We start from the raw sequence: 23309 nt of genomic DNA on the forward strand, positions 1-23309 counted from the left end.
CAGAGTGCAGGCAAAGGCTGCAAGACCAGGGAAATTACCTTAAATCGGTTAAAAGATGCCCCCCTACAACACTACGAGCCGTTTCACCACTGAGCCAGCGCTGGCAGAGGAACTTTAGCCTCCTGACCATAACCTTGCTGTTGGTGAGCATTTCCAACGGCAAAACTTTATTTGCGCACTTATTATGGGGGCTGCATTGGAGGGGAACGTCCTGCTGCTGAATCATCTGGAAAGGGCACAGAGACGCATGGAGAGAGGGGCAGGCATGGCCAGATGGCGGACGACCAACAGACGTCGCCACACCAGACCTTACGCTGCCAGGGTTTTCCGACAGCAGTTTTCCCACATGAACATGTCGGAGGAGCAGTGTATCAGAAGGCTGCACTTTAGAAAGGAGGTGGTGACTGAGCTGTGCCAACTGCTTCAGCCAGATCTGCAGCCTCAGATAAGGTGCAGGACATCTCTGCCGGTGGCTGTGAGGATGACTGTTGCCCTAAACTTCTATGCAAGCGGCTCCTTTCAGGCCACACTGGGGACATAGCCAACATCTTTCAGTTTGTGGTGCATTGCTGCATCCATCAAGTGACTGATGCCCTGTTTAAAAGGAGGCAGCAGTACATCTCCTTCCCAATGACCCCGGACAAGCAGCGGGAGCACGCAGAGGGCTTTGCTGCAATAGCGGACTTCCCCATGGTGCAGGGTGTCATTGACTGCACGCACGTGGCTTTGCAGGCGCCTGTAGAGAATCCGGAGTAGTTCCGCAACCGCTAGGGGTTCCATTCCTTGAATGTCCAGCTGGTCTGTGACCACCGACAGCTGATCCTCACAGTGAATGCGCAGTTCCCAGGCAGAAGCCACGACGCCTTCATCCCGCGCCAGACTTCTGTTACAGACCTTTGAGGCCCCGGCTCACCCAGGAGGCTGGCTTCTCAGGGACAAGGGCTATCCTCTGTGCCCGTGGCTGATGACCCACCCCTTTAAGAGCTGGCCGGCGCCAGTGTGTCTCGGGGAAGGTGATTACTGACAGCACCTGCGCTGCGCCCCGCCGCTGCGAAATTGGGTTGCGCCGCCGGGTTAGCACCTTAAGAGTATCGTGCAGTGCCTGATTTAGCGCCGCAATCACCCTCGGGCGCTGCAACCCAATATCGTGACAGGTGGCGCTAAATTGCGCCTGGCGCTAAGATTTGCGCTTCGCCAGGACTAGCGCCCCAAACGCGGCTATACTGAATTTCTAGCCCATTGAGTTGTGTCAATTACCCTTGACCAGCATAGAATTAGAGGTGGCCTGATAGAGATCTATAAAGGGCTGCATAACAACCCTGTTGAGAATATTACAGTTTGACATGAGGACATGGGGAAGTTTAAACTAGGCAAAAGTCAGAATAGACTGATGTTGGGTGATTCTCCTTCCCACTTGCCGCCCACCGGGCCCAGCTGGAGAGTAGTGAGTGACGAGAATACATTGACGACATGTGGTGGGTGCCGATTCTCGACACAACTTCCAGGGGGGAGCTGGACTGGTCTCTGGCCAGAAGCAGAGATCACATTGCATCATATAGAAGGCAAGTGTATTTGCAATTAACATTTGGCAGAGTGTGGCCCATATGATCGCCTGGACTGGATTTGATCACCTGAGGCATCACGCAGCGTATTGCCCCCCTTATTGGCCCTGGGTTCTCTGTCTCTCCCAGGAGATTATGTGATAATTGGGATGAGAGGAGTAGGAACAGTCTAGTCACAATGCTGCAGTCAGAGTGTGGGGCAGGCTTGATGGAACAGTTGGTCTTTCACTGCCCATCATTATCTATGATTTTTTTAAATCATTAGCCCTTCCATTCCGCCTTTCCTTACCCATCCAACAGGAGACTCCATTGCACCTCGAAGTTTGGGGCTGGAACAGGAGTCACCGAGCAGTCATGCAACCTTAGGACAATCATTGGGTCTGTGCGGTCCTGGATATGAATCTCCACAAACACTGGGTCCTGAAGGATACTCTGAATGAGGTAGTCACTATCCACATACCAGGATCTGTAGTTACCACCTGAAAGGCAGACACAAGAACCAGTCACTCCCTGCATTGATACATTCCCAGTGTTTCTGTCACCATTCCCCAGGGCCATTGTACCTTTTGCAACTCTCAGTTCCAGTTCCAGAATCTCATCATCAGAAGCAGGAGGTGGTGGAGGAGCTGTGTAAACCGTGATATTTATTTGTAAGCCAGTCTCTTTCCTCCCCTTGTACTTGCACTGGACATGCAGGCTGCAGAGAGAGAATAGCAGGTGGAGCTTCATCCAGTAACACATCCCTCCAACCCCAACATCTCCCCACCATCCTCCTACCTGAAGGTGCTGTCTCGGGTTATTGAGCCCAGTTTCCCAGTCAGAATCATCCTCTTACCCAACACATCCATTTCATACACCAAGGTTCCATTCTCCTCCTGCAGTGAGAACACTGGTTAATAGGGAGCTGGTTCATTCAGGTGGAGAATGCTCGGCCCATTAATACTCACCCGCTTGGTCGAGCCACAAGAGGTAATCGGGAAGCGGAAGGTCACAAGCTGGGCAGTGGTTAGTTTAGGCCTGCACTCTGCTTCTTGTCCATCTTTCACATACAGAGATGACAGGTTGAGGGCAGGAAGGGTCAGGGTCTTGGAGATCACTATAATGAACTGACCATCCGCTGTGCACACTGCAAGAGAATTACAATTCAACTTCACTGCTCACATTGATGGTCAGGGCTTTTCATTAGTGGAGAAATCAGAGGTCTCAGACCAGAGACTTGAGGGACAGAGTCTCAAAAGCCACAGACCAGCTCACAGCAGGAACAGGACTAGAATCCAAGTAGAAGCACAACCATTTAGTTTGACAGTGGAGTGAGCAAGGGTGCATTTATATTAGCTGGGAACAGGTCTCGGCCAGTCTGCCCCTCAGGCCGGTTCCACCATTCAATGAGATCATGACTGATCTATATCCCAACTGCATATCACTTGACCCATGGCTAGCAGTGATTTCAGATTGAGTTATTGTTTTATTATTAATTCACAGGATGTGGGTGTCACTGGCAAGGCTGGGATTTATTGCCCCATAAAGGTGGTGGTGAGCTGCCTTCCATGTGGTGAATGTTCCCACACTGACTGTCGTAGTGGTTTGTTACAACTCTGTGCCTTACTGGGCCATTTCAGGGAGCAGTTAAGGGTCAACCACATTGCTGTGGGTCTGGACTCACATAGGCCAGTCCAGGCAAGGACAGCAGTTTTCCTTCCTTTAAGGAAATTAGTGAACCATAAGTTTTTTTTATGACAATCAGGTAATTGGTCACCACACTTACACTGTGAATATGCAGTCTCAGATGTAACTACCGCTACACCAGAAGAGACATGCTGATCTAGGCCAACTTGACCAACCCATCTCAAATCTAGAAAGCAATTTTGGACACTTGCCAAAACCCTTCAGTCTTGACAGATGGTGAAATGCAACATTCTAAATGGATTCCATAGAGGACTTCATAGTACAGCCTGAAGGATCAAACTAGGACAATCAACTGCCTCAGAACCAGTCATGGTAGATGCTGCCACCATCTGCATAGGTGGAAGATTAAAGCATGCCCATCATGCGACTGTGGAGCTCCTAATTAGACCCTGGATCACAACATTGAGCATTGCCCTCAGATGAAATTCTCAGGCAGCCTACAAGATATCCATGCTATTGCATTGGAAGCTTTGGACTGGATAGTGATTTTTTTTTGCTACCACCATTCAAGAGAAGATCATAAGGTGGGAGCTACTTTGTACCAATTGTCAGCAGCAAACTCCAAACCACATGGAAATCAAAATATTGGAGTCCAAAGGTCTACCAAAGGTCTACTGCAGGCCACCAATATTTATAAGCAACAGTTACCACCCACCCCCCAACAACCCAAACACATGCATGAGGTGTGGCAGATATTTACCATCAAAAAACCTTCCTTGCAAGGACGGTTAACTTTCCACTACTGTGTTTGTGACTGACTATTCAATTAGAGAATTCATCAAAATAAATTGTACCTACAGAAGATTCCATGTGATCAACAACTTCTAATCCAGTAACAGCTTGACCATAGAGTCATAGGGCTAGATTTTCAGTTGCTTGCGCCAGCAGTTAGCGCCTTAAGAGAAGTGATTTCCGGGCGCTATGCGTGTAGCGCCCGGGCGCAGCGCAGTTTGCGCCCCGCCCCAAATTAAGTTGCCCGTTAGCGCCGGCGCAAAGTTTAGCGCCCGCCCGGATGCGCGCGCAGAAAATGACGTCACATCCTCGTGCAACGCCCTTTGGCCGCCCCGATTGCAAACTTCAGTCGGACCGCCCCATTGTGCGGCGGGCGGCCGGAGCGTTTGGAAAAAGGAACGCAACACAACCAGCGCGGGCCCCGGGGGGCGCTAATTAAAGGGAACGTCCTCTCCAGTATAAAGGCCATCCATTATTTCAGAAAACAGTCTTGTGCAACGCATTTCTGGAGACACAACAAGGAGGATAGCTAACTGGTTTCAAGCAGCAAGAGCCAGGTATTTTTGGACTCAGGCAACAGCGCTGCAAGTGGCCATTTGGAAATTAGAGTGTTTGCCAGGATTTGATGGGGGTTGCATGGGGTGCCAACGCGGAGCTGCAGCTCCATGTCCGTAGGGCTCGCAGACGTATTGTGAGAGGGGCAGCCCTGGCTAGAGGCAGAGGGGGCTACAGGCGTCGGCCACGTAGGCCTTACCCAGTCAGGCTATACCGCCAGCAGCGCTCCTACCTAAACATGAGTGCCGCGCGATGTGTTAAAAGGCTCCGATTCCGGAAGGGGGTGATTGCAGAGATCTGCCACCTGCTTCGCCGAGATCTGCGGCCAAAGCTCAGGTGCAGGACGTCTCTGTCGGTGGAAGTGAAGGTGACAGTGGCATTGAACTTCTATGCCACCGGCTCCTTCCAATACGCTGCTGGGGACATAGCAAACATCTCCCAGTACGGCGTGCATCGCTGCATCCGCCAGGTGACCGAAGCACTGTTCAGAAGGAGAAGCCAATTCATCTCCTTCCCCATGGCCCTGGAGAGCCAGCATCAGCGCGCATTGGGATTTTCCAGACTCGGGGAATTCCCCTTGGTGCAGGGCGCCATTGACTGTACGCATGTGGCTTTGCGGGCCCCTCTGGAGCATGGCGAGCAGTATCGCAACAGGAAGGGCTACCATTCTCTGAATGTGCAGCTGGTCTGTGACCACAAGCAGCGCATCATGGCAGTCAATGCCAGCTTCCCAGGCAGCAGCCACGATGCCTTTATCCTGCGGCAGAGTACTGTGCATGACATGTTCCAGGCACAGCCTCCCCCAAGAGGATGGCTACTCGGGGACAAAGGCTATCCTTTGTGCACCTGGCTCATGACCCCGCTCCGCGCGCCCAGGACCGCTGCTGAAGAGGCCTACAACGAGAGCCATCAAACCACCCGCAACATCATCGAGCTAACTATTGGGGTCCTCAAGCAGCGGTTCCGCTGCCTTGATCGCTCCGGAGGAGCTCTCCAGTATTCGCCGGACCGGGTCTCCCAATTTGTGGTGGTTTGCTGCATGCTACACAACCTGGCTATCCGCAGGACTCAGGCACTGCCACCTGACGTTGGACCAGCACCTCAGGAGGAGGAGCAGGAGGAGCATGAGGAGGAGGAGGAGGAGGAGGAGGAGGAGCAGGAGTACGTTCCCAGGAGGGAGCGACCAGGGCCAAGGGCCGCACGACGCCACCTTATTACACGGTACTTCTAAGCCCCCTGTCAGGGAATGGCCAGGGGCCATGAGGGAAGATGAATGCAGCCGCTCCGCAAGCCCTCAGCCGGCGAAGCCAACAAACACTAAGAAGAACAACCATGGAGACTGCATGAATAAAGATAATTTTTTATTAAACAAAAATGAAAAGCCCTTCCCACATGAATCCCCAAAAACAATAAACGGGCCCCACAAAAAGCCCAACAAACGACTCACTCCCACAAACTGGGGAGGAGCCACTCCACCTTTATTGAAACCGGGCCTCAACGTCGGCCTAACGCAAAAAAAAAGCCCTCCAAAAGCACAACCATGGGCAAAATAAAGATGGCCACCGCCATATTAAAGGAAAGCTGGCCACACCCTCTACTGAGTGGCCCGCGAGGGCGAGACCTTGCCCAGCATTTTGCCTCCCCTGCCCTGCCTGCTGCTCCTTCGCAAGCTCTGCCCAGTGGCTGCTGCGAGGCTGGGGGAAGGCGCCTGAGGCTCAGATGCCCTTCCGCCAGATGCCACTGGGGGGCGGCCTACACGGCGTTTGGGCCTCGAGGGGCCGTCTCCTGAGTGGCGCGCCTGAGCCTGGCCACCATCAGCTGCAGCCGCTTGCCCTTGACGCCCCAGAGGGGGAATGGCGGCGACGGATGGTGCAATGTGGGCCAGCTGGCGTCTGGGATGCGCTGGCTGGTGCTGTGGCGCGGTGGCACTCGGCCGGGCCCGCACTGCAGGATCCGCAGCAATCAGCCGACGGCCGGCTTGCTGGGATGGTCCAGCGCGGCGCCTGCCCTGGCGATGCCTGCCTGAGACAGCGCGTGTGGCAGCAGTGAGTGGCCCTCTGGTCCTGGTGTGCGCGCGCATCACATCCGCCAGGGTCTTGACGGCATCAGTTAGCATGCGGCCAGTCGCGGCAGTTGCTGCCCCGAACTCGCGCACACTGGTCGCCAGCGACTCGATGGCCTCAGGCATGCGCCCCACCACGCTCATGAGCTCCGTGTGGCGCCGGTCCGAGTCGTCGGCCATCTGATCGAGCTTCCGCACCTCCTCCGAAGTGAAGGTGTCCGGACTGGAGTCGCGACTCTCCCGCTGGGGAGGAGGGGGCCGAACTAGGGGACCCTTGCCGCGTTGGTGACGGCGAGTTTGCCGAGCAGCAGCACTCCCCTCTGATCCTTCCCCCCTTTGGGGGGAAGGCCGCGGGCCACGCGCACGGCTGCTGGGTGGCTGGACGCCACTGGTCCCAGAAGCTGCATTGCCCTGCGACAGTTCCTCCAGGCACTCGTCCAGTGAGGAGGTGTCGAGCATTTCCTCCTCTCCTGCGGGACGTGACTGTTCCCCCGAAGGTCCGGCTTGCTCCTCCTCCTCCTCCTGGTTGGAGGTGCTGTCACTGGCAGCCTCAGGGTCCTGGTCGTCACCAGCTGAAAGCAGGAATGCACAAGAGTAGCTTCAGAGTGAGGAGACGGCGTCAGCGAGGGAGTTAGGACTGGTGGGATTCAGCGCATTGGTGGGACAGTGGCAAAGGAGATAGCTCGGATGGGCCAGTGCGACGCGAGAGGGCCAAAAGGCGAGGTCCTTACCATTGCCGGGCAGTGGAGGGTCGGATACACCGCACGCTGTGGGGACAATCACACGTGCTCCCATGAGCACACACACGCGCTCCTCCAGCCGAGTGAGCTCCTGCAGCTTGGCGCGGCCACCCCTGGCACGGGCCTGGCGATTAAACGCTACTTTAGCCTGCAAGAGAAAGGACGGGCTGTAAGGGCGCAGTGAAGCCCTGATGTAGTGTGCACTGCCTCCCATGGTGGAATAGCTTGGACAGAGTGAAGCCCTGATGTAGTGTGCACTGCCTCCCATGGTGGAATAGCTTGGACAGAGTGAAGCCCTGATGTAGTGTGCACTGCCTCCCATGGTGGAATAGCTTGGACAGAGTGAAGCCCTGATGTAGTGTGCACTGCCTCCCATGGTGGAATAGCTTGGACAGAGTGAAGCCCTGATGTAGTGTGCACTGCCTCCCATGGTGGAATAGCTTGGACAGAGTGAAGCCCTGATGTAGTGTGCACTGCCTCCCATGGTGGAATAGCTTGGCCAAAGTGTAGAGTGCCGAATGGCCATTTGATGCTCATGACTGTCCCAATGCTGCTGGCTGAGGGCTGGCCAAAAGGACTTTCAGGTCCCTTTGCCCATCATGTCAGGTGTACATGCAAGAATGAGGAGGAGACTGGAAAGGCTACTCACCCTCACAATCCTGGTCAGATCGTTGTACTTCTTACGGCATTGTGTGTGGGTCCTGGGGGCCTCGCCGGTGAATGTCACCCTCTGGGCGATCTGCTTCCAGGCTTTGGTGTAGTCGTGGTGGGTTGGATTCCTCCCACTGTCTGGAAACAAGATCTTGCGCCTCACCTCCAGAGCTGTGAGCATGATGTCCAGATCACCCTCTGAGAAGCGCAGGGCACGCTGACGGGCCTTCTCTGGCGTTGCCATGACTCCCTGGGGCTGAGCAGTAGTGTTGAGGCCTCTTTGCAAGGCTGCAGTGTGCAGGGCGTGGCAGCAGACTAATTCGTCCCTTCCCCCTTTAAGAGCTGGTCGGCACCACGGGGTCTGCTGTCAGTGCAAAAATGACCGCACCCGTGCTGCGCCCCGCCTGGGCGCTATCCCTCTGGACCGCCGGCTTAGCGCCTAAAGAGAGTAGTGGAACGCCTCTTTTAGCGCTCCACCAACCTCTTAGGGCGAAGCCACTGAATTCCCGGCAACGGGGCGCTACTTTGGGGCGGGCGCTAACTTCGGGCGGGCGCTAAAGCTAGCGCCCCAAAACTGCCTAAACTGAAAATCTAGCCCATAGAGTTATACAGCACAGAAAGAGGCCCTTCAGCCCATCGCGTCCACGCCGGCCATCAAGCCCTGTCTAATCTAATCCCATTTTCCAGCATTTGGTCCGTAGCCTTGTATGCTATGGCATCTCAAGTGCTCATCCAAATGCTTCTTGAATGTTGTGAGGGTTTGTAATGTATGTGCCTTTAAGAGCCCCCTGTGTACTGTAATGCCGGTAATGGCCACTCGGGCTATATAAGCCTGTATATTGTGTTGTATCAGTTCGTTCCCCTCCAGACTTTGTTCAGTAAACATCTGTGAAAACAACTCCTGTCTTCAGTGTCTCTATTAACACACGGACACAACAGTGGCGACGAATTGGAAACGGACTTACCTGCAATTCGGCAGCACCTCAAGGACATCGATTCCTCTGACGTCCAAAGTCGAAGCAAGAAAAAGAAAAAGCTGTGGTTTCACCAGCTAGCCGAGCTGGTGGCAGGTACTGCAATAATCCTTCCTGGGCGTCGGGCTGGGGCTCCAGCGGCTGGCACTGCAGCTAGGCCAAGCAGCGAAGGCGGAGGCAAGCAGTAACAGACGGGGAGGGAGCACTCGGGAGATGGCCAGCGCTGCAAGCAGGTCGGCATTCAGACCTAGCAGAGAGAGAGTCCGGCGGGAACGAGTCTCCACCTGTAAATAAAAAAATAAAAAAATTAAAAAACGCGGAAAACAGCGTTGTCATCGGCAGCAGCGGCGGGGAAGTGCGGGAAGCACCATATCTTTTCTGCAGGAAAGAAAGAAAAGCGCGGGAAGCGCCATTTTTTTCCAGTATGCCTAAGGCTGGCAATATAGATGCTTTTGATAACGATATAGAGGATTGGACCACATATGTGGAAAGAGTGGAGGTATATTGCACCGCAAATGGAATAGAAAATGATAAAAAAGCGTCAGTACTTCTAAATCTAATGGGCGCAAAGACATACGGGCTGTTACGAAACTTAATCACTCCAGCCAAACCAAAGGACAAGAATTTTAAAGAAATTGTTGATACCCTACAAGAGCACTTAAACCCAACACCGCTGCTGATAGCGGAACGATTCAAATTCTTCAAGAGGAATCAACACAAGAATAAAAGTAACGCTGATTACCTCACCGAATTAAGAAAGCTATCAAAGCACTGCCAATTTGGGGCAGGACTAGCAGATTATCTTCGAGACAAATTCGTCTGCGGTCTCCTAAGTGAAGGAACACAGAAAAGGTTGCTTTCTGAGAAAGATTTAACACTGGACAAGGCTTTCAGTATGGCTGTATCATACGAAGCAGCCGCAAGAGGAGCTGCAGAGGTACAACAAAAGACACAGGACTTCGGCACCCATGAAATGACACAGGGTTTCGAGAGATGTTATCGCTGCGGCAGATCCACCCATGACCAGAGGGACTGCTGGTTCAAGGACAAAGCATGCAGACAATGCGGAAAGATTGGACACATTGCACGGGTATGCCGATCTGGACAAAAAAATCCACGGACAGGAAAAAAAAAATCAATAAAGAAAAGTACAGAAAGGTACAAATGATGACGGACAGTAGCTCCGAAGACCAGAAGAGCGATAGCGACTCCGAAAACAAGAAACTAAGCTGTCTCAAATTACATAATGTAATTGCCAAAGAAGATTACCAGACCATTTGGGTTACCCTCACGTTAGCAGGGTCCCCAGTTAAAATGGAGCTAGATACAGGATCAGCTCTGACCGTCATAAATCGACGGGATTACGAGCGGCTATTTCCGCATATACCTTTAAAAGACACCTCCATTATCTTGAAAACATATACGGGGCAGAAAGTATACCCCAAAGGAAAAATAAGGGTGCCTGTTGTATACAACGGCAAGGAAATACAAAAGTTGTATTTATACGTTCTACAAGATGGTGGTCCACCGCTGTTGGGACGTGAATGGATCAGGAAAATACATTTAGACTGGCACTCCATTCAGGCACTGACGGTGACCAGTAAGGAAAAAAATGATGATGACTGTGGTGTATGTAACCTATACCATCTTAAGAGACTACCTTAAGAGATGGACTACTTTCTCTTGGCTACTGTATATTGTAGTACCGGTGGTGACCACACTGGTATATAAACTCTGTGTAGTAATTTGCGAAGCAGTTCAGCCCTGACCTTCGATTAGTAAAGACCTGTTTAAGTTATTCTTGTTATCTGTGTCCAGTGATTTAGAATAAGCATATCTGGGACACTCAGACTCAACAGTGGCGATGAGTCCGATCTTACCCTGCGGCAGTTTTGCATCCAAGGCAGCTTCGTCCTCAGAACGGGCGTCGAGAAGAGGCAACCGCCCTCATCATCCTGCTGAGCACCGCATCGCATGGGAGGCATCGAGAACCCGGGTTGAAATTACTGACCACGAAGTCCTCCATCAGCGACAGGCAGTGATCATCCTTCTACCACGGTGGTGGGTAAGCTGATCTAGCGACACGGGCAGAAAGTCGGCCGCGTTGTCAGTGGAGAAGGGGAGGGAAACCGGAGGAAAAATGTCAGAGAACTCGACCGCAGCCAGTGAAAAGGGCCGGGCTGCAATCGGGGCTGAGAGGCGCAGTGACAAGGACAGCGTTAATGCCACGAGAACCGCGGAGAACTCGACCGCAGCCGGTGTAAAGGGCCGGGCTGCAATCGGGGCTGAGAGGCGCAGCAACGAGGGAAGCGTTAATGCCCACGAGAACCGCGGGGGAGCAAAAGCAGCATCGGGGAAATTAAGAACCGCTGGGAGGCGAGAACGGCAACAGCGCGGTCATCGCCATTGTAGCCAGCGGGGGAAGAAGACAAGCATGGGAAGCCGCCATTGTAGTCGGCGGGGGAAGAAGACAAGCGCGGGAAAAGCCGCCAAGCGTGGGAAGCCGCCATTTTAGTGGGCGGGGGAAGAAGACAAGCGCGGCAAGCCGCCATTTTGGAAAAATAAAATATTTAAAGAAACTCTCAAGGATGCCTAAACACGGTAACATCACTGCTTTTGATAGCGATGTTGAAGATTGGGCCACGTATGTAGAACGCATTGAAGTTTATTGTACAGTAAATGAGGTACCAGATGATAAGAAAGCACTAACCTTATTAAACTCAATGGGTGCGAAGACGTACGGGTTATTGAGGCACCTTGTAACACCAGATAAACTGGCGGATCAGACTTTCGCGGATATTGTTAATATCCTGCAAGAACATTTAAACCCCACGCCGCTGCTGATAGCGGAACAATTTAAATTTTACAGAAGAACGCAGCTGAAAGAGGAAAGCAACGCTGAATTCTTAATTGAACTGCGCAAGCTATCAAAGTACTGTCAGTTTGGTACAGGACTAGCAGATGTTCTGAGAGATAAATTCATGTGTGGATTATTAAAAGAAGGAACACAAAAGCGACTGCTAGAGGAAAAGGACCTTACGCTTGATAAAGCTGTCACCATTGCAGCATCGCACGAGGCCGCGGCAAGAGGCACCGCGGAAATGCAGCTAAGGTCATCGGAACTCAGCACCAATCAAATGGCATTGGGTGCAGTAAAGTGTTATCGTTGCGGAAGGACAACGCACGATCAGAACCAGTGCTGGTTCAAAAATCAGGAATGCAGAAAATGTGGCAAGCTCGGTCACATAGCTAAAGTATGCCGGTCAGGAAAGAAGACCAGCAACAAAAAGTCACCGCAGGAAAAGTGCAAAAAGGTACACAAGGTGACAGAGAACAGTTCGGATGAACAGAAGACGGATTCAGACTCCAGCAGTAAGGAACTGGGTTGTCTAAGAATACATAATGTGGGTAACACAGCAGACCACCAAACTATCTGGGTCACACTTCAGATAGCAGAAGTCCAAGTGAAGATGGAATTGGACACTGAGTCGGCATTGACGGTCATGAATAAGCAGGATTACAAAAGGTTATTTCCACACATTCCCCTAAGGGATACGGAGATTGTATTGAAAACATACACGGGGCAAAGAGTATACCCCATTGGAAAGATAAAGGTAAAGGTGGTCCACAAGGGTAAAGAAAGCCGAGGAATGGACTTATATGTGTTACCTGAGGGAGGTCCACCACTACTGGGACGGGAATGGATCAGGAGAATAAATATGGACTGGCATTCCTTAAAAGCACTAACTGTAGATTCCGGTAAAAAGGACGATGTCAAACCTAAACGACTGTCCAGAATATTGGACGATGCTAAAGAGGTGTTCCAGCAGGGACTGGGAACACTGAAAGGAATTACGGCAAACATCAAGGTTGAAGAACATGCAAACCCGAAAATTTTCAAAGCTAGACCGGTACCTTATGCGATACGACCTGCTGTGGAAGCTGAGCTGGAAGGATTAGAACGTTCCGGAGTACTGTCAAAGGTGGACTGGAGTGAATGGGCCACGCCCATTGTTCCCGTCATGAAGCGTTCATCGAGTAACAAGCCGGGGGAACCGGGGAAGGTTCGCATCTGTGGCGATTTCAAGATCACTGTTAATCCGGTGCTTCACACGGTGCAATATCCGCTTCCACGGATTGAGGATATCTTCGCTTCGTTGTCTGGCGGGAAACACTTCACCAAGATAGACCTGGCGCAGGCGTACTTACAGATGGAAGTTGATGAAGCGTCACGCCAGTATCTCACGATCAACACGCATAAGGGCTTATATCGGTATAATAGACTAGTTTTTGGAGTGGCATCGGCTCCAGCGATTTGGCAAAGGGCCATGGAGCAGCACACAATGCTACCTGGACGACATTCTGATTACAGGAGATGATGATGAGGAACACCTTGCAAATTTGGAACAGGTGCTCACCAGATTGAAAGAATATGGACTTCGAGTTAATCGCCAGAAATGTGAGTTCTTTCAGAAGCAAATCTCGTACTATGGTCACGTCATTGACCAGGAGGGGCTTCACAAGTCACCTGACAAGATCGAAGCTGTTGTGAAGGCTCCCGCTCCGGAAAATGTATCCCAGTTGAGGTCATTCCTAGGGTTGATTAACTATTACCATAAGTTTCTGCCAAATTTATCCACGGTGCTACACCCGCTGAACGCTCTTTTGCAGAAGGGAGTGCCATGGAAGTGGAGCGAGGACTGTAAGCGGGCCTTCCACAAAAGCAAGGCATTGATCACCTCTAAGGAAGTGTTGGCTCACTTTAACCCAACGCTGCCTATTCGTTTAGCTTGTGATGCTTCTCCATATGGTATTGGGGCAGTGCTCTCACATAAGTTGCCAAATGGCTTGGAAAGACCAGTCGCATTCGCATCCAGATCATTGACCTCCGCTGAGCACAACTATGCTCAGATAGATAGGGAGGCTCTCAGCCTTGTGTGGGGAGTAAAAAAATGTAATCATTACCTGCAAGGGCAAAAGTTTACGCTGCTGACAGACCACCAGCCGTTGGTTTCCATTTTTAACCCTAAGAAGGGTGTTTCGGTGAAGACAGCGCAGAGGCTCCAGAGATGGTCCCTTTTCCTAGGGGCACATCAATATCAGATCGAATTCAAAGGTACAAAGCAACATGGTAATGCTGATGGGCTGTCGCGCCTGCCACTACCTACAGCGGAAGAGGCACCGACAGTTGACCCTGTTGAGTTATTTCACTCGACCATCATCGAATGTTTACCAGTCACCAATGCAAGTATTGAGAGAGAAACCAGGAACGACCCGACACTGTCTCGGGTCTACGAATTGACAGTGAAGGGATGGCCAGCTCATGGTGAACCACTGTTACCGGCATTCTCAGCCAGACGAGAACAGCTGTTCGTCTGTCAAGGAACATTGATGTATGGAACAAGGGTGATTATTCCTCCTAAATTAAGGGAGAGAGTTCTAAAGGAACTGCATGAAGGTCATCTGGGGGGAGTCAAGATGAAAAGCCTTGCTAGGGCTTATGTGTGGTGGCCAGGTATTGACCAACAAATAGAGGATCTGACTAAAAGCTGCTCAGGGTGCCAAAAAGTTCAAAATGCACCTCCAATTGCACCGCTGCATCCATGGGAATGGCCTTCAACCCTATGGCAACGTGTACATATTGACTTCGCAGGTCCATTCATGGACTCCATGTTTTTAATTGCGGTAGACGCACATTCTAAATGGCCAGAAGTGATTAAGATGGCGACCACTACCTCGGAAAAGACGATCGCAGTTCTAAGAACGATATTCGTAAGAAATGGATTGCCAGAACAAATATGTTCAGACAACGGACCGCAGTTCGTGTCAGAAGAATTCCAGAAATTCATGAAGAAGAATGGGGTGAAACATTATACCTCTGCCCCATATCATCCGGCTACAAATGGGTTGGCCGAGAGATTTGTACAAATGTTCAAAAAGGCGATAAAGGCCATGAGCGAAGACCAGATTCCACTACAACACAAGGTGGGCAATTTCCTAATGGCATATCGAAACGCCACTCATGCAGTGACAAATCAAAGCCCTGCCATGATGTTCTATAACAGGAGGTTGCGGTCCAGGTTGGACTTGTTAAAACCAAATGTGCGGAGGGAAGTCGAAAACAAACAGTTCCAGCATATAAATAACAAGACCACTCGGAGTTTCAAAATAGGACAACCAGTGTTAGCCCGGGACTATAAGAATGAGAAATGGCAATCTGGAACAATTCGTGCCAGACAAGGACCCCTGATGTACACGGTAGATATTGGTGAAAACGTAATACGACGTCATGCTGACCAACTTGTAGAATCGAGAACAAGGGTCGAACCCATGACTACGACAGAGACACCAGTGGAAGAAGTTAGTGAACCTGAAGCATCTACCTCAGACGCCAATGTATCTGATCATGTCCAACCCATAAGAGATCAACTAGATGAGTCACCCCAGCAATGAGAATCAGAGACCCCTGAAAGGCGTTATCCAACTCGAATCAGGAGGCCTCCTCAGAGACTGAATCTTTGAACAGTTTTGCATGAAGTTGTATATATGTTATCCATGTTATGTTTAAATTTGGATGTGCACTGTTAAGCTAAAAAGGGAGGAATTGTGGTGTATGTAACCTGTACCACCTTAAGAGTCTACCTTAAGAGATGGACTACTTTCTCTTGGCTACTGTATATTGTAGTACCGGTGGTGACCACACCGGTATATAAACTCTGTGTAGTAATTTGCTAAGCAGTTCAGCCCTGACCTTCGATTAGTAAAGACCTGTTTAAGTTATTCTTGTTGTCTGTGTCCAGTGATTTAGAATAAGCATATCTGGGACACTCAGACTCAACAATGACGTCATACCTGAACGATTAAAAGACATCTTGGCCAACGCCAAAGTGTTTCAAGAGAAACTAGGAACCTTGAAAGGCATCACCGCCTCAATAAAAGTGGAAGATGCGGCAATTCCCAAGTTTTTTAAGGCAAGACCGGTGCCATACGCAATTCGTCCAGCAGTCGAGGCAGAGCTGGAGAATTTGGAAAAGGCAGGCGTATTATCCAAAATAGATTGGAGCGAGTGGGCAACACCCATCATCCCAGTCATGAAGAAAACGTTGAATAATGATAAATCTGAAGAACAGAGAAAAATTTGCATCTGTGGAGACATTCAGAAATTTGAATGACGACCAAAAACTCCCATACCTACTAGGGGAAGAGAGAAATTGCGTAACACTAGCGGCACACTATGTTACAGCTTGCCATAAACAGAGGGACAACCACTAAAGATAAGATAAGAGTATATATAAATTATATGAAAGTATATTTATACACTCAGGGATATATCTGTTTATACACTGTATGGATAGATCTGTATTTTTGTGAACAAACATGAATGTTTTCCGATGCTTTGGCAACATAAGATGTAACTTGTCATGCCAATAAAGCGATTTGAATTGAATTGAATTGAATTGAATTGACTGTAAACCCGGTCCTTCACACGGTACAGTATCCTCTTCCGAGGATAGAAGATATTTTCGCCTCACTATCCGGAGGGAAACGTTTCGCCAAAATTGACTTGGCACAGGCATATCTATAGATGGAGGTTGAAGAGGCCTCTAAAAAGTATCTCACGATAAATACACACAAAGGCCTGTACCAGTACAGTCGACTGGTTTTCGGAGTAGCATCTGCTCCAGCTATCTGGCAAAGAGCTATGGAGCAAGTCCTCCAAGGGATTCCGGGGACTCAATGCTACCTAGACGACATCATTGTAACAGGAGAAAACAACAACGAGCACCTTGCCAATTTGGAGCAGGTGCTCACTAGGCTGAGAGAACGGGGCCTACGAGCAAATCGCCCCAAGTGCGAATTTTTCCAGAATCAAATATCATATTGTGGCCACATTATTAATAAGGAAGGGTTGCATAAGTCACCTGAAAAAATTGAAGCGGTCATAAAAGCCCCAGCACCTGAAAATGTTTCACAATTAAGGTCGTTCCTGGGATTAATAAATTACTATCATAAATTTTTAGCAAACTTATCAACTCTTCTGCACCCTCTTAATGAACTGCTACAAACAGGAGTAATTTGGAAATGGAGCGAAGACTGTAAACGTGCCTTCCATAAATGCAAAGACTTAATCACGTCCAAAGAAGTTTTGGCTCATTACAACCCATCACTGCCAATCAGACTGGCGTGCGATGCATCCCCTTACGGTGTAGGAGCGGCATTATCGCATAAATTCCCTGATGGCTCGGAACGGCTGATAGCTTTTGCGTCACGCTCATTGAACTCAGCTGAGCGTAACTATGCCCAAATCGATAGGGAAGCACTCAGCCTGGTATGGGGAGTGAAGAAATTCAACCATTACCTACACGGACAAAATTTACCTTGTTGACTGACCATCAACCCCTCATCTCCATATTCAACCCTAAAAAGGGTGTTCCCATTATGACAGCGCAAAGGCTACAGAGGTGGTCCCTTTTTCTAGGGGCACACCAATATAACATAGAATACAAAGGATCAAAACAGCATGGGAATGCTGACGGTTTATCGCGCCTGCCGTTGCCAACGGTAGAAGAGGCACATACTGTAGACTCAGTGGAGATTTTCCACTCTACCATAGTCGAATGTCTACCAGTAACAAATTCTGCCATTGAAAGGGAAACTAGAAATGACCCGACTCTCTCACGAGTCTACGATTTAACAGTGAAGGGATGGCCAGCACATGGCGAACCACTGTTGCCAGCATTCTCGCAAAGAAGAGAACAGCTGTCAGTGTGCCGAGGAACCTTGATGTGTGGATCCAGAGTGGTGATTCCACCCAAACTCCAGGATAAAGTTCTAAAGGAGCTTCACGAGGGGCATCTGGGTGGAGTGAAAATGAAGAACCTAGCCAGGGCGTTTGTATGGTGGCCAGGTATCGATGGAGACATCGAAGAAATGACCAAGAGCTGCCTAGGATGCCAGAAGGCCCAAAACGCCCCACCACAAGCCCTTCTACATCCATGGGAGTGGCCCTCATCTCCATGGCAAAGGGTACACATCGACTTTGCTGGTCCATTTATGGACTCAATGTTCTTAACCGCGGTTGATGCACACTCCAAGTGGCCGGAGGTAATAAAGATGTCCTCCACCACCACGGAAAAAACCATCACAGTATTAAGGACCATATTTGCCAGGAATGGGCTTCCTGAACAGATCTGTTCTGATAATGGACCGCAATTTGTGTCCGAAGAATTCAGGAAGTTCTTAAAAAACAATGGGGTTAAGCACTACACGTCCGCCCCATACCAGCCTGCCACCAATGGATTGGCTGAAAGGTTTGTCCAGACCTTCAAGAAGGCCATAAAGGCCATGGGTAATGAAGACATAAAACTTCAGCATAAGGTGGATAACTTCTTGTTTGCATACAGGAATGCAACACATATGGTTACAAACCAAACTCCCGCCATGATGTTCTTCAATAGAAGCCTAAGATGCCGGCTGGGTTTGATCAAGCCAAACATCAGAAGGGACGTGGAGAACCGGCAATTTCAAGGCATGAATGAAAGGCCAACTAGAACCTTCCAGATAGGTCAACAAGTTTTGGCCCGGGACTACAGTACCGAGAAATGGCAGCCTGGAACTATCTGCACACGACTAGGACCGCTGATATATACCGTGGACATTGGAGAAAGCATAATAAGGCGCCATGCTGACCAAATCATAGAGTCATCCAAAAAGGGACAACCTACACCACAACTCTTTACGCCTAATGATGAAGTAGAGATACCCATAGTATCTACCTCCGATCCGGTGATACTGGAACCCGATGAACCCGACACTGGCATTCAAGCCGAATCAGCCTTGCCAAAAGAACCTACTACACCACCAGAAACTACTACACCGCCGAGGTGTTATCCGGACCAAGTCAGGAAGCCTCCAGAGAGACTGACTTATAATTGATTAACTGCAGCAATGTGTAGATTATTTTTCTTGTAACATGTAATTAATGATTACTTAAAATATTATGTACTGGTTGGCTAAAAGGGGAGGAATTGTAGTGCATGTGCCTTTAAGAGCCCCCTGTGTACTGTAATGCCGGTAATGGCCACTTGGGCTATATAAGCCTGTATATTGTGTTGTATCAGTTAGTGCTCCTCCAGACTTTGTTCAGTAAACACCTGTGAAATCAACTCCTGTCTTCAGTGTCTCTATTAACACATGGACACAACAGGGTTCCTGCCTCTACCACCCTTTCAGGCAGTGAGTTCCAGATTCCAACCACCCTCTGGGTGAAAAAGTATTTTCTCAAATCCCCTATAAACATTCTGCCCCTTAACTTGAATCTATGCCCCCTTGTTATTGACCCCTCTACTAAGGGGAAAAGTTCCTTTCTATCGACCCTATCTATGCCCCTCATAATTTTGTGCACCTCAATCAGGTCCCCCCTCAGCCTTCTCTGCTCCAAGGAAAACAACCCCAGCCTGTCCAGTCTTCCTTCATAGCTGAAGCGCTCCAGCCCAGGTAACATACTGGTAAATCTCCTCTGCACCTTTTCCAAAGCAATCATATCCTTCCTATAGTGTGGCGACCAGAACTGTGGCCTTACCAGCGTTTTGTACAGCTCCATCATAACCTCCCTGCTCTTATATTCTATGCCTCGGCTAATGAAGGCAAGTATCCCATATGCCTTTTTAACCACCTTATCCACCTGTTCTGCTGCCTTCAGGGATCTATGTACATGCACACCAAGGTTCCTCTGATCCTCTGTCTTTCCTAGGGTCTTACCATTCATTGTGTATTCCCTTGCCTTGTTAATCCCTCCAAAATGCATCACCTCACACTTTTCAGGGTTAAATTCCATTTGCCTCTGTACCGCCCATCTGACCAACCCATCTATATCGTCCTGTAGCCTGAGGCTTCCCTCCTCGCTATTTACCACCCCACCAATTTTCGTGTCATCTGCGAAATTACTGATCATACCTTTTACATTCACATCCAAATCATTAATGTAGACCACAAACAGCAAGGGACCCAGCACCGATCCCTGCAGTACCCCACTGGACACAGGCTTCCAGTCACAAAAACAACCTTCGACCATCACCCTCTGCCTTCTGCCACTAAGCCAGTTTTGGATCCAATGTGCCAAGGCACCCTGGATCCCATGGGCTCTTACCTTCCTGACCAGTCTCCTATGCGGCACTTTATCAAAAGCCTTACTGAAATCCATGTAAACCACATCCACTGCATTACCCTCATCCACACACCTAGTCACCCCCTCAAAAAATTCAATCAAATTGGGCAGACATGATCTTCCCTTGACAAAGCCATGCTGGCTATCCCTAATTAATCCTTGCCTCTCCAAATGGAGACTAATTCTGTCCCTCAGAATTTTTTCCAATAATTTCCCTACCACTGATGTTAGGCTCTCTGGCCTGTAATTCCCTGGTTTATCCCTACTACCCTTCTTGAATAATGGTACTATGTTAGCTGTTCTCCAGTCCTCTGGCACATCCCCTGTGGCCAGAGAGGTTCTGAAAATTTGTGTCAGAGCCCCTGCAATCTCCTCCTTTGCCTCACATAGCAACCTGGGACACATCTCGTTCGGGCCTGGGGATTTATCCACTTTTAAGCCCGCTAAAACCGCTAGTACCTCCTCCCTCTCGATGCTAATATGTTCAAGTGTATCACAGTCCCCCTGCCCGACCAATCAACCTGTAGTACAGAGGTACTGCAGACTCAACACTTTACCAATTCTACTGAAAGGCCAACTTTACCAGCACTGTTCCTTCAGCAGGTGTATCAACCTTCAAGACTGAACGTGCTCCACCCTACCAACATTAGATGAAGCACAGGTTTGAGATTTACTGACATTGTAGACCAGACATATACCATTAGTAATGCCCAATAAACACCTGATCAACAGAATCAACACCTTTGCATAGCAATAGGGTCACTCATTGTAGAATTTCAGCAGCAGGTTACTTTACCTCAACTGAATCAAACTGGACACCATTTCCTCGTTCCAGCAAGTATTCACAAACCTAGCCAATTCCTTCCAGCACCCCGAACCTCAGCTATTGACACCTGCCTTCAATATAATGGAAGAACAGCCATATATTGATTTTCTATTTAGTTAATTACAATACCATACACCAAGCGGAAGCAGCTTCATGCAGGACTCCACGGGACTAGTTCGGTCAACAGGCATGTCCACCCTGCCCCATTACACATAATGAGTCAGCAACAAGTCCGTGGATCATGTTCTGATCTACAAGTTGGATTCCTCCCCCATCCCCACAAGTATTCCCTCTAGAATCGGGTCGAGGAGCGCTTTGTTACCTGGGCTGTTCCTCAGACTGTAGAAGCAGGGATGGACATTCGAGCCCCGTGGGTCAAAGCAGCAACCCTGGCTGATGCAGTCAGTGCTGCTAATCTCTGAGTGGCCACACTCAAATCTCAAGCCTGGATCTGTTGGACAAACATCATCTCCGAGAAGCAGTGGCTGGGTTCGGAGTAAGGAGAGCCCAGCCAAGAGGCAGAAAGAGCAATCAACCACCCAATGCCATATCTTGGTTATTGCAAGTAGAATAATAATCTCCTCCCACACCAAGCCGCTATATGGCTGGGCTCCGAGTGTGGCAGGAATTGGAGCCAATCCCAGTTTGGCGGGTTCCTGGTCCCACGGGTTACTCGGGAAGGTAGTTTGCCTTTTTGATAAGCTCGATCTGTTAGCCTGCCTCCGCTGTTTCCCAAGGGTCAGTGTTTGATTCCTGCTCGAAGTAACATCTCAGCAACTGACCCTCGGGCCCATTGCACTCACTTTCTCTGCTCTAGTGTCAGAAGTTGTGGCCTGGAGTCTCCCTGCAGAATTTGACCGTCTAATGTAGGCTGATATATAATGGCTGCACCATTCTCCATCGTGTAGTGTGGCACTACCACCAGGCTAAGGGAGATAGACTAAGGACAGATCTAGTAGTCCAAACATCATGAGGTGCTGCGGACCATCAGCAGCAGAATAGTATCCCACCACAATATGTAACCTGGTGGCCCTCACTGCTTGATCACCAACAAGCCAGGAGAATAACCCTGCTTCAGAGCAAGTGTAGAAGAGTGAGCCAGGAGCAGCACCAGGAATACTGACATACGGCAGAGGCCCAATGCAGCGCTCTATACATAGGAGTCCCCCCCTTTTCTATTGTGGACTTGGCCTGGAGGGTGTTGCATGGAGCAGTCCCGTGCAATAAAATGTTAAGTAAGTTCACGGACTCCCAGGCCGCCTGCCTTTTTTGCGGCCTAGAGGAGTCCGTGTTCCAAGTTTATATTCAACTAGCAGAAGTGCCTGGCGGTGCTGAGGGAACTCAAGAACCCTGTGGAATGTTTATAAAACTGTTTTTTAAACTAGTGGGATTGAAGAACTCTTCCTAAGCACCCAGGAGTGATATTACATTGGCCCAGTAATTCGGGTCCAAATGTGTGAGTACGGTCTGGGTACTCACGCATCTGGCCGGATGAAATGCTGGCGTTCAGGAAACACCGTGCATGCGGGGAACGCCGGCATTTCCAGTCCTCTGAACGAAGGGGTTCAGAGGCACAGCGCGTGCGACTGCACAGGCAGCGCGTGCGCAGTGAACTTCATCGATTTCATTCATGGATTCAGTGAGGGTAAGTCCTTACAAGTTACACTTGAAAAAAGCATGTGTAAGTTGCTCCAAGGCTGCGGAGGAAGAGATATTTTATCGTGGAGCTTCTGAAAGGCAATATTTTTGTTTGGGAAAGGGAGGAAAATTATTTTAGGAAGTGCTGAGGTTAGTTTTAAAGTTTAAATTTTTTTTTTTTTAAACGGGTTTTCAGTACGGTAGGTAGAAGGAGCAATTGTGGCTGTGTGAATTGAATGTGAGAATGAGTGTTCTAAAATGAGTAATGTAACATTTCCAACACTTTTAAGAAAGAAACTTTTCATCAGTAATAAGTAATTATGTATGTATGTCCACATATATTCCTTTACGTATATGTATGTATGTTTTATATTCCTTTACTTATGTGTATGAATGTATGTTTTTAATTATGATTTTCCAATAAGTTACTTTCTCTGAAAGTCATAATTAAATACATACATTCATACACATAAGTAAAGGAATATATACATACACGCAAAGGAATATATACAGACATAATTACTTAAAAGAATATATTACTGATGAAAAGTTTCTTTCTTAAAAATGTTGGAGTCATTTTCACATTTAATAAACACAGCAAATTCAATTCACATAGCCACAATTGATCCTTCTACCTACAGTACTGAAAACCCGTTTTAAAAAATGAAAATAAACTTTAAAACTTACCTCAGCATTTCTTAAAATAACTTTCCTCC

The 23309-nt window shown here is 49.2% G+C and overlaps 1 pseudogene; it reads right to left on the minus strand.

The window, feature by feature from the left end:
• The window catches only part of LOC147108398 (zona pellucida sperm-binding protein 4-like), a 41658-nt pseudogene extending 19802 nt beyond the window's left edge, over positions 1-21856 (minus strand).
• Positions 21857-23309: the final 1453 nt, after the last annotated feature.

Source organism: Somniosus microcephalus, chromosome 13 (assembly GCF_052327205.1).
Source record: "Somniosus microcephalus isolate GS21.2 chromosome 13, FLI_Smic_1.0, whole genome shotgun sequence".
Lineage (NCBI taxonomy): Eukaryota > Metazoa > Chordata > Chondrichthyes > Squaliformes > Somniosidae > Somniosus > Somniosus microcephalus.